We start from the raw sequence: 8,210 nt of genomic DNA on the forward strand, positions 1-8,210 counted from the left end.
TAACGCGGGTTATTACCGTAGCAAGCATATATACCTTCCACAGAACGGCACGCAACAAGCTATTGCTCACAAGCTAATTCCCTATGCCTCTTACGTAGTCATCGAACACGAACACATCATGTACGGTTGGAGAATTGGAGAACCAACATAAGCACTTAAGAAAATAACACCCGGTTTACGTGAATTTATGTTTCAGAAGGGCCACAAAAATTATGGAAAGTTTTGTTTGCATTTAAAGCTTCCGTTTTTTTTAACATAGGTTCTCCAAGTGACATGTGTGCTATTTTGTAAATAGAAGCCTCTCATGAAGCCACGTCAGATTAGACTTTTAAGGAAATTTTTTTAAGTGCTTCTCCTTTTTTTTTTTTTTTTTTTGACGTCGAACGGCTATTCAATTACTCAAGCTTGAGGTGGTCTGGGTAACCAGACCGGAATAGAACAATCAATGAAAAGTAACTCTCTACGAAAGGTCCTAGCAGTTTTAGCCAAAAAATCAGAAAACTGGTTGCGCACTCGTGGCACATGGGTGATTTTGAAGTCCGGGAAGCAAATCTGCAGCGTCTCTATCTTCTCCAATTCTGTCGCGAAACTTGGCCACTCTTGGGGTTCCTTTATCATTGCTATCGGTTCCTTGCAATCTATTCCAAAGCTCTGGCATGGCGAGTGTTGAAGCATATTCTCCATCGCCCATCGCAGTGCTTCTACCTCCGAATGCAATGCTGATTCACATCTCATGAAATTCCGTGTTCCCATAAGTTGTGTGTTCTCCCCGCTATCTATCCAGACCCATCCACATCCACTAAAGCGATCAGAAGCTGTCCAAGATCCATCTAATAGGCAAATATTACCCAAGCTTAAGGCTTGGCTTTCCTCATTATTGCTGACCTGAACTACTGGTGGTATTATGTCGTTTGCATTAAACCAGGCTTGACATTCACTTTCTGCGTATCGAACTAGTTCCAATGGGTCTCTGTCTATTCCCCTGAAAAGTTTATCATTACGAGCCTTCCAAATATACCATATTATCCAGGGATAAGGATCCCTGTCTTGGTCTGGTTCTAAGATTTCATTCTTCCTCCAGAATAGATAGTCCATGTTCGTGTAGACGCTTGCCACTGGAAATATACCTGGGCTTGTAGGAGTTGCTGATAGGGACCATACTTGGAGTGCTGGAGGGCATTCAAATATTGCATGTGTTACAGATTCTTCTAATTCTCCACACCTTGGGCAATAATTATCGCACCTCATATTCCGCCTTACTAGGTTCCTCGTTACTGCCACCTGACTCGTTATCAATTGCCATATAAGATGGCACATCTTCCTTGGTGCTTTTAACTTCCAAGCAAAGGCCTGAAGTTTAGTGATACTTGGTTCCAATATTTCTTTTTCCTCTTTTGGCTTCAACAGGTTTTGCGCAACCCAATACCCAGATTTAACTGTATACTGGCCATTCTTCGTGTAGTTCCAGCAGAAAGTATCACGGCAATGAGTAGAGCTTATGGCCATACTACGTATGAGAGATATGTCATCGGAGTGGACATAAGCCTCCAGCAACCCTACGTCCCATTCCTTCAAATCTTGGTTAATGAGATCACTCACTCTCATATTCGGGTGCATCACAGGTGCTACAGGTGTAGCTGGTCTAGCAAGTATCGTTGGAATCCACGGATCCTCCCACACTTTGACTTCATAACCAGAATGAATCTTCTGTCTGATCCCCAGAAGTAAAAGCTTCCTTGCGGCGTAAATGCTTGTCCACACATATGATGGACTACTTGCAGAGATTTCTCCCAATGGCGAGGTCATCCTATAATATCTGCCCCTCAAGACTCGGGCAACCAGTGAATCAGGGTACTGAACCAATCTCCATAATTGCTTTGCCAACAGTGATAGATTAAACTCATGGATTAAACGGAAGCCAATTCCGCCCTCTTCTTTTGGTAGACAAACCTTTTCCCATTTCGCCCAGTGTATTCCTCTTTTCGGTGGTTTCGAACTCCACCAAAATTGTGCAATGGCACTAGCGAGGTTTTCACAAATCTCCAATGGGAGCAGAAACGTCGACATAACGTATGTCGGAAGAGCGAGCAAAATGGATTTGATCATTACCTCCTTCCCCCTTTTGAGAGCCATCTACCTGTCCATCCATTTACTCTATGCATCAGGTTATCCTTTAGGAATGCAAAGAGTTTGCATTTAGAGCCACTAATATCCTCTGGAATTCCCAAGTACTTTCCCATCCCACCATCATTATGTATGCCAAGTACATCTTTAATCTCTTGCCGAGTAGTTGCATTAATCCTCTTACCAAAGAGTAAGGAAGATTTTTCAAAGTTAATACATTGGCCAGATGCTTTACCATATGTCCTGACTACTTTCATTACTTCTTCACATTCACAGGGCTCCACCTTACAGAAGAAAATGCTATCATCAGCAAAGAGAAGGTGGGATACCGAAGGACAAGCGCGTGTGACACGCATACCCGTTATCTTCCCTTGGTTTTCTGCATGATTAAGAAGGCTAACGAGCGCTTCCGTGCACAGAATAAAAATGAAAGGGGACAAAGGATCTCCTTGACGCAAGCCTCTACCTGGAACAATATTCCCTCTTGGCTGCCCATTCATAAGAACTTTATATTTTACCGATGTAATGCACCTCATGATCCAGGTGATCCATGTTTCAGAGAAACCCATCTTTCGCATCACAGCTTCAATAAACGACCATTCCATCCTATCATATGCTTTACTCATGTCTGTCTTGATGGCCATCCTCTTATTACGTCCACTCGGTTTAGTTCGCAAGGCATGAAATATTTCTTGAGCAATCATGATATTATCTGAAATCTGTCTTCCCGCGACAAAAGCTGACTGGGTTTCTGATATCAAACTTGGCAAGACTTTCTTTAGTCTCTGGCATAAGACCTTAGAGACGATCTTGTAGCTTACATTGCACAAGCTTATGGGTCTGAATTGAGCCATGTCATTGGGCTTAGTTGTCTTTGGTATAAGACATATATTTGTATCATTCAGACCATTGGTCACAGTCCCATCAAAAAAGAATTTATTAACCATAAGAGTTAAGTCCTCCTTGACTATATCCCAAAACTTTTGGTAAAAAAGTGCAGTCATTCCATCTGGTCCCGGCGCGTTATCTGGATGCATGGCAAAAAGAGCTAGTTTGATTTGCCATTCAGAAACAGGAGCTGTAAGGCTGTCATTCATTGACCCCGTAATCATCGTAGGGACTTCAGATAGCGCCTCTTCAATGTCCTCTGGGATAGAAGACTCAAAGATTTTCCGAAAATAGCTAGTAGCAATGGCTACCAGACCTTCCTCGTCCTCAACTATGTTACCATTTGCATCCAGTAGCTGCGTGATTTTGTTCCTTGCTCTCCGTTGCTTCGTTAGGGCATGGAAGAATTTTGTATTTTTATCTCCCTCTCTCAGCCAAAACACTCTACTCTTCTGTTTCCAGAACATTTCTTCTGCTTTAAGAGCATCAGAGAGTTCTTTCAACGCTGCTGCAAGTGCTTCTCCTTTAATATATAGGGGATTCAGTTTGATATAGTTTCTATAATCTACACTTCCTATATTTTCTGATCACAGGTCCTCTCACATATATGATAATCTAAATAGGGGTTTTTGCCAAAACTAACCCACAACTTGATTTTAACTCCAAACCTATACCCAAACTTGAATCAAATGCAAAACTAACCTAAAAGCCTAGTGAAATTACAGGTCAGCCTCTTGTGACCAAACAAAAAAACAGAAGCTATTTTTACGAATATAGCCCTAGTAAATCGTCTGAGTCGTCTGAGATGTTGGAAGTCGTCTGAGATGTTGGAAGTCGTCTGGACGACTGAAGTGTAAGTCGTCTGGTACCGGTTTATTTTAAAAATAATTTATAAATCTTGTAAAAAAATATTTTGATGCGTGAAAAATAAAAATCAAGTAATTATAAACAGTTTTAAGTGATATAAATTAAGATATGATAAAATTGATTTGTTTTGAAGATAGATGAGTGGAAGTAGTGAATCATGAAATACTTTGGTTTAGGAGTTTGGCAAACGTATGTTGTAGTATTGTATGTATTGTTAGGGTTAAATTTTGGAAAACTAAAATGTTTTTTTCAAAAATTAGTTTTCACCTATATGTGTTTATTTATGTGTATAGTAAACACTTTTCAAGTTTGATTTGATTTTATGAAGTTTTTAATTAGATAATTAAGTTTAGGGGTTATGTTTAGGGTGTGGACGACTTATATTTCAGTCGTCTGTTGAATAATTTACTCGGACGACGTATATTTCAGTCGTCCACATCGTACCGAACCTTTAATTTTACCAATGTACGTTTTAACCTAACCGGATCATTTTACTCGGACGACTTACATTTCAGTCGTCTGGTGAAGAAATTAAAACAGACGACTTACATGTAAGTCGTCCAAATATTTCCGCCTAAATTTTTTTAAAAAAATTATTTTCCCGCTTAAATAATTTAAACCAGACGACTTACTTGTAAGTCGTCTGAAAAGTCTTCTATTTTAGTTTCCCGCTTAAAATATTTAATTTCCCGCTAAAAATATTAAACTCTTCTGGATGACTTACATGTAAGTCGTCTGTTTTAATTTCTTCACCAGACGACTGAAATGTAAGTCGTCCAGGAAGTCGTCTGAGTCAAAAATATTTAACCTAATTGGATTTTTTGTCTCCCTATATAAAGAAAAATTTACACATTCTCTCTCCTCCTCTCAAATGGCTGCAACAAAAATGTAATGTTCATCATTCTAAAACTCTCCAACCTCTCTCTAATCTCTTTGACTTGAAAACACCAAACTTTATATGAATTTTTCAGTTGTGTCTCATGTATTTCTTACTAATCTATCTCTTTTGCAGGTTTTTAATCAAATGGTACTCATCTTCCACTAGTTTAAAGGTAAATCTATTAATTTTAGATATGTATTTTTGTGTGTTCTATAAATGTAGATTTATCTAATCTTCCACTCATTTTCTCTATTTTTTAGTCATTTGAACGTTTTTGGATATGCAGGTTTTTCAGATCTGGATTTGATATGCAGGTTTTTCAGATCTGGAAGACTTCTTGGACGACTTACCTGTTAGTCATCTGGAAGTCGTCTGGACTTCTTGGAAGTCTTCTGACAAAGTCGTCTGGACTTCTTGGAAGTCTTCTGACAAAGTCGTCTGGACTTCCAGGAAGTCGTCTGGACTTCCAGGAAGTCGTCTGGACTTCCAGGAAGTCGTCTGGACTTCATGGAAGTCTTCTGACGAAGTCTCCCTTTCATAATAGATCTGAGCGTTTTGGTAAGTTCTTATGTCTGATTTTTCTTCATTTGGTAACTTCTTGTTGTGTAAAGTTCTTACTTTTTTTTCCCAAACTAAAACTCTCCAAACCCACTCTAATCTCTTTGACTTGAAAACACCAAACTTTATATGAATTTTCCAGTTTTGTCTCATGTCTTTCTTACTAATCTATCTTTTTTGCAGGTTTTTAATTAGATGGTACTCATCTTCCACTAATTTAAAGGTAGATCTATTATTTTTAGATATTTATTTTTGTGTGTTCTGTAAAGGTAGATTTATCTAATCTTTCACTCATTTTTTCTGTTTTTAAGCCATTTGAACGTTTTTGGATATGCAGGGTTTTCAGATCTGGATTTAATATGCAGGTTTTTCAGATCTGGAAGACTTCTGGGATGACTTACCTGTTAGTGGTCTGGAAGTCGTCTGGACTTCCTGTAAAGTCGTCTGGACTTCCTGTAAAGTCGTCTGGACTTCCTGTAAAGTCGTCTGGAAGTCGTCTGAACTTCCTAAAAGTCTTCTGACAAAGTCGTCTGAACTTCCTGGAAGTCATCTGGACTTCTTAGAAGTCGTCTGGACTTCTTAAAAGTCGTGTGGTCTTGTCTACTCAAGTGGAATCCAAGCTTGTCTTTGTAGATGAATGATCTATAATAGTTTTGTTTGTGCTCTGTTTTGTGAATTGCATGTCTACTCTTTTAGTTGTGAATTTTTTGTAAAATCAGTAATAATGTTTTCCAAGATGTATTAAATGTGCTATCAATGTGTTTACACATTTACAAATCAATGAAATAATAGGCTTCAGTAGCCTTTTTCTTATCTTTGGATCTCTCATATGCAATAATAAACTCCAATGGCCTTTTTCTCATCTTAATAAACAAGAATGTTGGTAGCTTTATATTGATACAACATTTTAAGAAGCATTTTAACCCTTCTTCCAACTCATAACAATAGTCATCATTATTGTCTATAACAATAATACTTAAGAGATGGAAACAAACAATAGTAACTAGTCAAAGCATATCATATTTTATTATAAGTTTGCGTTGAAAAACTTAGTCAAATTTAGTAAAACTAAGGGAGAGAACATATTTTGTAAATATGAGTTTTACATATCTTGAAGTTACTTATCACTCTTAAAAATACAAGTTATTCAAAAACTAACGTAGAAGACTTAAAAACTAGCGGAGAAGACGCGGACGACTTCAATCTAAGTTGTCCAGACGACTAAACTATACGTCGTCTGGTCAACGCAGAGGTTATTTTTGCAATTGACTTTGAAATCTGTTATTTCGGACGACTGAAAAATAAGTCGTCTACTATTGTTTGGCCAAAAAAAAACTCCAAAAAAGCTAGACGACTTACATTTCAGTCGTCATAGGTTAGTTTTGCATTTGACTGGATTATTTCAGAAGTTTGACTTTTCTGGACGACTTACATTTCATTCGTCTAGTGAAAATTAAAATAATAATATTTTTTTTAAAGTAGACGACTTACAGTTAAGTCGTCATAGGTTAATTTTGCAATTGAAAAAAAAAACTTCAAGATTTAATTATATACAGACGACTTATAATTCAGTCGTCCACGAGACGACTGAAATGTAAGTTGTCCAGGATTTACGAGGTTTGACCAGAATCTCGGAAAAAAATCCTGGACGACTTACAAGTAAGTGGTCTCGTGGACGACTGAATTATAAGTCGTCTGTGTATAATTAAATTTTGAAGTTTTTTTTTTCAATTGCAAAACTAACCTATGACGACTTAACTGTAAGTCGTCTACTTTAAAAAAATATTATTATTTTAATTTTCGCCAGACGAATGAAATGTAAGTCGTCTGGGGAAGTCAAACTTCTGAAATTATCCAGTCAAATGCAAAACTAACCTATGACGACTGAAATGTAAGTCGTCTAGGTTCTTTGGAAATTTTTTTGAAACCAAACAAAAACAGACGACTTAACTTTCAGTCGTCTCAGGTTACAGATTTCAAAGTCAATTGCAAAAATAACCTCTGCGTTGACCAGACGACTTCCAGGTAAGTTGTCTACAGCCAGACGACTTCCCAAGTAAGTCGTCTGACGAACAGATCTGGAAAAAAACTCGATGTCATACCTTAAATTGGTGAGATAAGTTCCTTAGCATACATAAGGCTTCTCCAAGCACACCGAATCACAAACGAAAGTAACCCACCCAGAATCGTTAGCTTCTATGACTCTATGAACCATAAAAAATTTAGAATCAAAATCTTGGATTTTTTTAGCTCATTGTGGAGAGAAAGTGAGAGATATGTTGTGTTTAGTTCACAAGAATGGAAAAAGAAGAAGGGTAAATCGATTTTGGGAGCATTAAGAGCTTCAAATTGGTTGTTCATGGTGGTTGTGGTATTGATGACAATGACAATCTTGTAATTACTTGAAGATGATGAGGGTGAGAGAGTAAAAATGTCATTTTCGAAAAAAAAAGAAAAAAAAAATTGATGGCATTTTCGTAAATTATATGAACTTGTGAGGTGAATAGGGCTAAACCAATTTTCAAATAAAAAAGAGGTTAGTTTTGTGTTTGACTTTAAATTATAGGTCAATTCTGCAAAAAGCCCTTCTAAATAATCCAATAAAATTTCTTTTCTAAAATAAATCTTTTTGAAAAGATATTGTATCAATTTAAATAATGTTAAACATGAATATTCGTTTAACATATTTGAATTATAATATTATTTTTACATGTTTGAATTGTATTTTCTGATATAAGTTTTACCTCCTTAAAATTCTCTATATAATGAATCGAGATCTTTTCCTAATGACTCAGACCTTAAACGTCCACATGTGTAGCTGTATTGTTTTTTCTCTTCATATCTTCCATTTGTTTCTACGTTCCCTTTTTGATCATTTTCATATTTACCACCA

Source organism: Brassica napus, chromosome C4, assembly GCF_020379485.1.
Source record: "Brassica napus cultivar Da-Ae chromosome C4, Da-Ae, whole genome shotgun sequence".
Classification (NCBI taxonomy): Eukaryota; Viridiplantae; Streptophyta; class Magnoliopsida; order Brassicales; family Brassicaceae; genus Brassica; species Brassica napus.